General features: G+C 47.6%; 1 protein-coding gene across 2 annotated transcripts in view; it reads left to right on the forward strand.

Annotated features, from left to right (window-relative positions):
• Positions 1-7,981, forward strand: part of scn4ab (sodium channel, voltage-gated, type IV, alpha, b) — a 33,902-nt gene that overhangs the window by 3,415 nt on the left and 22,506 nt on the right. For both annotated transcript variants that reach the window (XM_073495286.1, XM_073495287.1), the window contains exon 6: positions 69-224. The gene's annotated coding sequence lies outside the window, so the exon portion shown is untranslated. The remainder of the gene's footprint in view (positions 1-68; positions 225-7,981) is intronic.

Below are 7,981 nucleotides of genomic sequence, written 5' to 3' on the forward strand. Positions count from 1 at the left end.
TGTGTGTGTGTGTGTGTGTGTGTGTGTGTGTGTGTGTGTGTGTGATGACACACTACCTGACCTCTCAGGTTTCACTCAGAGAAGTGAAGTGAGAGAGTCACACAGACAGACGGACACACAGACAGACGGACAAACAGACCGACAGACAGACAGACGGACGGACGGACAGGCTGTGGAGACGTTGATGTTTACTGGAATAATTTTGGAATAAACGACAGAAGCAGGTAAGACTCAACCATCATCTGTTTACTGAGACGGAGAGGACAGTTAGTGTGTGTGTGTGTGTGTGTGCTCTGTAGTACACCTGCTGTGTTGCTGTTAAAGTGATCCTCTCTCTCTATCGTGATATCAGCTGTTCACAGTCCTGAACTGATTCAAACTCTCTGAAACTGTTGTGATCCAAACTGAAAACTGACAGACAGACACACACACACACACAGACAGACAGACAGACAGACACACAGACGGATGAGCGTTCACTCATTCACCAGTCAGAGTCACTGCAGGTTAACTGGTAACTGTGGGCAGAAACTGGTCTGGGGTCAGGGGGGTTAGCTTATCACACGTCATCATATTTGCAGTCTTTTTTCACAATATGAAACAGCTGTCATGGCGTCTTTGGGCTTTTATTTTGAAAGGAAAGCACACTGAGCTGCCGTGGCAGTGGAGCAACACGCATCGATATTTGACGACGTGGTAATGAGAGCAGGCAGGCGGAGGTGACTGCAGGTTAACTGGTCTGATGCAATATTTAATAAACAATATTTAAGGTTTAATGTGCAACTAAATGGCGCGCTGAGGGAGCTAATGAGGCTACATGTCCTCTGATTTAGGATGATAATATCATCTATCACCATATTTGGGCGGGACAATATCCTGATGTAAGCCAAGAAGAACCTGCACGCACAGTCAGTGATGATTGTAACACACACACACACACACACACACACACACATCTGATGGACATAATCTGTGATTTTCTGTCAGTATAACATCTGTAAACAGAGAGTCTGTGTAACTGTGAGCTGCTGAGGGGGAGTGAAGAGGACACACTGGAGCAGTGAAGACACACTGGAGCAGTGAAGAGGACACACTGGTGCAGTGAAGACACACTGGAGCAGTGAAGACACACTGGAGCAGTGAAGAGGACACACTGGAGCAGTGAAGACACACTGGAGCAGTGAAGAGGACACACTGGTGCAGTGAAGACACACTGGAGCAGTGAAGACACACTGGAGCAGTGAAGTGGACACACTGGAGCAGTGAAGACACACTGGAGCAGTGAAGAGGACACACTGGAGCAGTGAAGACACACTGGTACAGTGAAGAGGACACACTGGAGCAGTGAAGACACACTGGAGCAGTGAAGAGGACACACTGCAGCAGTGAAGAGGACACACTGGAGCAGTGAAGACACACTGGAGCAGTGAAGAGGACACACTGGTGCAGTGAAGACACACTGGAGCAGTGAAGACACACTGGAGCAGTGAAGAGGACACACTGGAGCAGTGAAGACACACTGGAGCAGTGAGGACACACTGGAGCAGTGAAGAGGACACACTGGAGCAGTGAAGACACACTGGAGCAGTGAAGAGGACACACTGCAGCAGTGAAGAGGACACACTGGTGCAGTGAAGACACACTGGAGCAGTGAAGAGGACACACTGGAGCAGTGAAGACACACTGGAGCAGTGAAGAGGACACACTGGAGCAGTGAAGAGGACACACTGCAGCAGTGAAGAGGACACACTGGTGCAGTGAAGACACACTGGAGCAGTGAAGAGGACACACTGGAGCAGTGAAGACACACTGGAGCAGTGAAGAGGACACACTGGTGCAGTGAAGACACACTGGAGCAGTGAAGAGGACACACTGGAGCAGTGAAGAGGACACACTGGTGCAGTGAAGACACACTGGAGCAGTGAAGAGGACACACTGGTGCAGTGAAGACACACTGGAGCAGTGAAGAGGACACACTGGAGCAGTGAAGAGGACACACTGGTGCAGTGAAGACACACTGGAGCAGTGAAGAGGACACACTGGAGCAGTGAAGAGGACACACTGGAGCAGTGAAGACACACTGGAGCAGTGAAGAGGACACACTGGTGCAGTGAAGAGGACACACTGGTGCAGTGAAGACACACTGGAGCAGTGAAGACACAGTGGAGCAGTGAAGACACACTGGAGCAGTGAAGAGGACACACTGGAGCAGTGAAGACACACTGGAGCAGTGAAGAGGACACACTGGTGCAGTGAAGACACACTGGAGCAGCGAAGACACACTGGAGCAGTGAAGAGGACACACTGGAGCAGTGAAGACACAGTGGAGCAGTGAAGAGGACACACTGGAGCAGTGAAGAGGACACACTGGTGCAGTGAAGAGGACACACTGGAGCAGTGAAGACACACTGGAGCAGTGAAGAGGACACACTGGAGCAGTGAAGACACACTGGAGCAGTGAAGAGGACACGCTGGAGCAGTGAAGAGGACACACTGGTGCAGTGAAGACACACTGGTACAGTGAAGAGGACACACTGGAGCAGTGAAGACACACTGGAGCAGTGAAGAGGACACACTGGAGCAGTGAAGACACACTGGAGCAGTGAAGAGGACACACTGCAGCAGTGAAGAGGACACACTGCAGCAGTGAAGAGGACACACTGGTGCAGTGAAGACACACTGGTACAGTGAAGAGGACACACTGGAGCAGTGAAGACACACTGGAGCAGTGAAGACACACTGGAGCAGTGAAGAGGACACACTGGAGCAGTGAAGACACACTGGAGCAGTGTAGAGGACACACTGCAGCAGTGAAGAGGACACACTGGAGCAGTGAAGACACACTGGAGCAGTGAAGAGGACACACTGGAGCAGTGAAGACACACTGGAGCAGTGAAGAGGACACACTGGAGCAGTGAAGAGGACACACTGGTGGAGTGAAGAGGACACACTGGTGCAGTGAGGACACACTGGAGCAGTGAGGACACACTGGTGCAGTCAGCGTGTCTTCAGCCTGCAGCAGCAGCAGGTTCGCCTCACTGTGCCTCAGACTGTTAATAGTTCTTCGTAGCGTCCCGTTGGCTCACCGCGGAGCTTCAGGTTCAGTTTTATGCGACAGAACGCTGACACGAGGTGACATGTCGGGGTTAGAGTTTAAGATAAGCCAGCACTCTCAGTATTTATAGGTCAGCTGACTGATCAGGGATCAGATATTAACTGCTGCCACCAACAACTGCTGCAGTCTAATTTAGCTCAGTGTGGCTGTGGCCAGGCTAACGCTAACTGAGCAGGGTCAAGCTGAAAGGTTAAAAGCGTGCCACAGGAAATAGCATTTAGCTAGTCAGATTAGCACTGCTAGCTTATGTTCAGGTTTGCGTGTGTGCTATAAGAGGAGGCTGAACTCAGGAAAGCTTCAATATATTCAGGGATTATCACACACACACACACACACACACACACACACACACACACCTGTTAAAGATATCTGAGTTCACACAGCAGCTAATAGCTAGCTAGTTTAAATATCTGTGCTACTAGCTGCTAACAGCAGATTCATCAAACTGCTCTGATGTGACTGAGCTGTGAGTCGACCTCCGAACCAGATCTTCATTAAAACTGTTGACGTATAAACATGAAACATAAGATGTGTGTGTGTGTGTGTGTGTGCGCGTGTGTGTGTATTCATATGTTAAACTGAACATTACAAACACGTCAACATGATTTATTAGAAACATAATGTTATTAAGTCTGTTTGTTTCCAGATGAGACTGATGCAGACGAACGTGTTTCATGTTTGTTGTTTTTCAGGAGAAAAAAGACACACACACACACACACACACACACACACTGCAGCACATTTAGGGGTTTTAGTGTTACAAAATACTTGGCATCTGAATCGCAATGTGATCCTCACAAAACACACACTCAGCAAACGTGTGTGTGTGTGTGTGTGTGTGTGTGTGTGTGTGTGTGTGTGTGTGTGTCTACTGTAGCTGGTTTGTGTCCTCGGAGATTTCCTCTAATGATACCATCAGGAAATGACACACAGCAGAAACACCAACATTTAACACCGACAGGTCATCTCACATACACACACACACACACACACACACACACACACACACACTTCAGCTGGGGACAAACATCAGTCACCAGTTCACAAATGAAACCAGTTTAAATGTTGATCGTCAGCTGAAAATCTGAATTTAGTTTTATTTGTGACACGTTTCCATGGTAACTGTCAGTCTGCATAGTTCCTGCTGGTAGATCGAATCAATCATCATTTATCAATGATCGGTTATTAGATATAATAACTAAACAAATAAAGAGGTGAAGCGATGACGTACAGAAAATAATCTGTGTTAAACACTTCCAGGTTCTGTTCATCCAGATAATCTCCACAGATGAACTCCACTCTGATGTCTGAAGTGTAAATTAAATGTGTAGCAGTAAAAAGCTAATGCTAGGCTACAAACAGACGACATCACGGTCACATGACTTAAACGTCTCCACCACTGAGCGTCTTACTGCACAATTACTATCCAGGTTTTCTATAAACTGATCAATGCACAAGTTGTAAAGTCAGAGTCAGAACAGTGTGTAACTAAAGTGGCCTGTAAAGACGTTTGTGCTGTTCTGACCGGACAAACAGAAGCTGTCCTGGCTGTTCGTTCAGTTCCAGGATAACCCCACCGCCTGAAGACCGTCGCCCCGGGCTCTTCACTCAGAGCAGTTTGGCTCTGAGTCGTCCGTCTCCACTGTCCCAGCAGACCGACCGTCTGCTGCGATGCACGCCGGTCCACCAGCAGCTGAGGGCGACAGTTACCGTCAGTTTGTCACGACAACAGCGAGCAGCTCCACTGCTACTCTGGACCTGGACTCCACAACACCACAGAAGGTCACCCTGATGCCTCCTCATGATCTGAGGGTTTGTAGGAACCAAACCCACGGGCCGGTCCACAGCTCCACTCAGACCTCACGCTCGGCTCCAGTCCGCCCACAGGTCTCACAACATGGCTGCACTTGTTCTGAATGTGGCTCTCTCTGCAGAAGAGGCAGGATCCATCCCAACAAACAGAGTCAGATGATGTTATCTACTGACAGACCCACGTGTGACCGACTGTGTCCGTCTCCTACATACATTGATATATTTTCAAGCGAGATATCATTTTAGATATTACAGTTTATATTGATTTAGGGTGAAGTTGGGACGCGACGTCTTTGTTCTGTATGGCGCCGGAGCCGATCGTGGTCGTTCTAGACGATGCTCGTGTTTCCACCAGCTGCTGCATCAAGTCTCAGCAGCGAGGAGACGCACCTAGTCTGGTTTTGATGGAAGCCCAGAGCTCAGGCTGAGACAGACAGGAAGTCAGACAGCAGAATACATAGTGCATCCCGTCAATTTTCAAAATAAAACACCTGGTGCAGACTCAGGATCTACAGCTGCACAGAGGATTTAACTACTCGACTCCTCAAACAGGATGTGAGCAGGTCGACATCAGACGTGACGCTTTATCTCAAACACAAAACACACTGGTTATTAGAGTGATTCTTGAAGGTGACATCAATAATCGATAATTAAGATTCTAATCATTATTATTAATAGAATAATAATTACGTTTCAGATACGAACTTAATGGACAGACACACTGAGCTGCCTCAATATTTACTGAAATCATCTGAACTGGAGTCGGTCAGCTGTAGTCTGTCATTCACTTCCTGCAACACACACACACACACACATCATTTTATTTTAGCGTGGAGAGCTGACAGAGAGAGAGGAAATGCCGGGCGTCTCTGACTGCGTCCAACAACATTCTGCGGTCTACAGTTGCACACACGCACACACACACACACACACACACAGCTGTTATCAGTGTTGTTGTTCCAGCAGAGTGTGATGTTGTGTCACACTGATAGAGAAAAGTCCTTCTGCTTTTAACAGTGTGTGTGTGTGTGTGTGTGTGTGTGTCACCTGTCTGTCTCTCTGAGAGAAAGACGACTGTACTCACATGATCAGTTTCCAGAAGAAATGACAGGTTTAGCTTAGCTTAGCATTGATGCTGGAAGCAGGGGGAAACTGTTAGCCTAGCTTAGGACAGGTGCTGGGAGCAGAGGGAACCTAGCAGCAGCTCTAAATGTGTACTCATGTACTTTAACAGTACTTGAGTGTACCTTTACAGTACTTTGTGTACTTTTACAGTAATGGTGTACTTTTACAGTACTTGAGTGTACTTCTACAGTACTTTGTGTACTTTTACAGTAATGGTGTACTTTTACAGTACTTGAGTGTACCTTTACAGTACTTTGTGTACTTTTACAGTAATGGTGTACTTTTACAGTACTTGAGTGTACTGTTACAGTAATTGTGTATACTGTCATAATCATTATGTGACTTGTTAGACCGGAGTTGCTCCATCTTGTGGTGAAAAATGAGACTGTGACCAACGTCAGTTTGTCTTTGTGAGTCTGTGTGAGTCTGTGTGGCGCCTGTTATCACAAAGACAAGAGGCTGAACGACATGTTAGTGATGGACACACAAACACAAACTCACACACACACACACACACTCACACACACACACTCACACTCACACACACTTTCACACACACACACTCACACACACACTCACACACACACTTACATACACTTTCACGCTCACACACACACACTCACACACACACTCACACACACACTTACATACACTTTCACGCTCACACACACACACTCACACACACACTCACACACACACTTACATACACTCACCTTCAGTTTAAAGCGGTGAACGAACCAACAGCAGCTGAACACAGTAAGACTCATGTTTCTAATGTTTCTGTCACATGTTGGATCTGTCACACATGTTGTGTGTGACTGTGTGTGTGACTGTATACTTGTGATTGTATTGTATCAGTTGTTGTGTTCACATGTTTATGCTGGTATGTGTTGACATGTACAGTACAGACGTACAGTCGGACTGATTCATTTCACTGTGTTTGGCTAACGAGTGTTAACGAGTGTTAACGAGTGTTACTGGGCATTTACCTCCAGCAAGCATGCAACATGAAGGGAACGTTCAGTTCATGTCTGTACAGCGTCCATCAGTCCAGACCCGGTCCAGACTCAGTTTCGCAGGTCTGGTGATGTTTATGATGTGACAGGACGTCTGCCTGAGACTCTCTCTGGACGTCTGTGTCGGGTCAGGATCGGGCTCCTGGCTGGACGTCCGTGGAGGTTTTCAGACAACTAACAGAAGTTCAAGATCTCAACCAACCTAAATGTCATCACTGTAAAATACAACATGTTTGAAATATAATCAGACTACAATGAAACTGCAGATTAAAATAAAATCTGAAAGTTAGTTATGATTTAAAAATGATTCAGATTCTGACAGATGACTATTTGACGGACAGACAGGAAGTACACACTGGCTCTTCAGCGTGCGGCGGTCAGGTGACAGCATGAGGACCAGTCAGACGTGTTGAGGACTTCTGTGCAGCATCACTGATGTTCCTGATGGTCCACGTCTGCTGGTGACAGCTGTCTCAGACACCAGCTACATGCTATTTGAGGCTCATGTCACAGCTGGTGAGATTCCAGGCTGAATGTCAGTGATCGAGGCTGGAGCTGGAGCTGCGGCAGCTGGTGGGAGACCCGTCACGGCGTCACGTTCAGAGCAGCTGCCTCTTCATCCTCCTCTGATACCAACACATACTGAGATGGCACAAAAACTACGGCTGCTGTTAAGATTCGCTAACGTCCTGCAACAGCTGGCAGGAGACCTCAGTGACGGCTGTGAGACGCCGGTAAACCTTAACGAATCACGCCGGTCAACAAAGACAGAGCAGTGACAGCAGCACGTCACGGCAGCTCTCAGGTCCTTCTGGTGAGGCTGATGATCTTTAATATCTCAGGGGTCTGATGAAGGACAGCTGGTCTGAAGGGTTCTTCAGTGAGGCGAGTTTACAACATAATGAGACATGAA

This window comes from Pagrus major, chromosome 23 (genome assembly GCF_040436345.1).
Source record: "Pagrus major chromosome 23, Pma_NU_1.0".
Classification (NCBI taxonomy): Eukaryota; Metazoa; Chordata; class Actinopteri; order Spariformes; family Sparidae; genus Pagrus; species Pagrus major.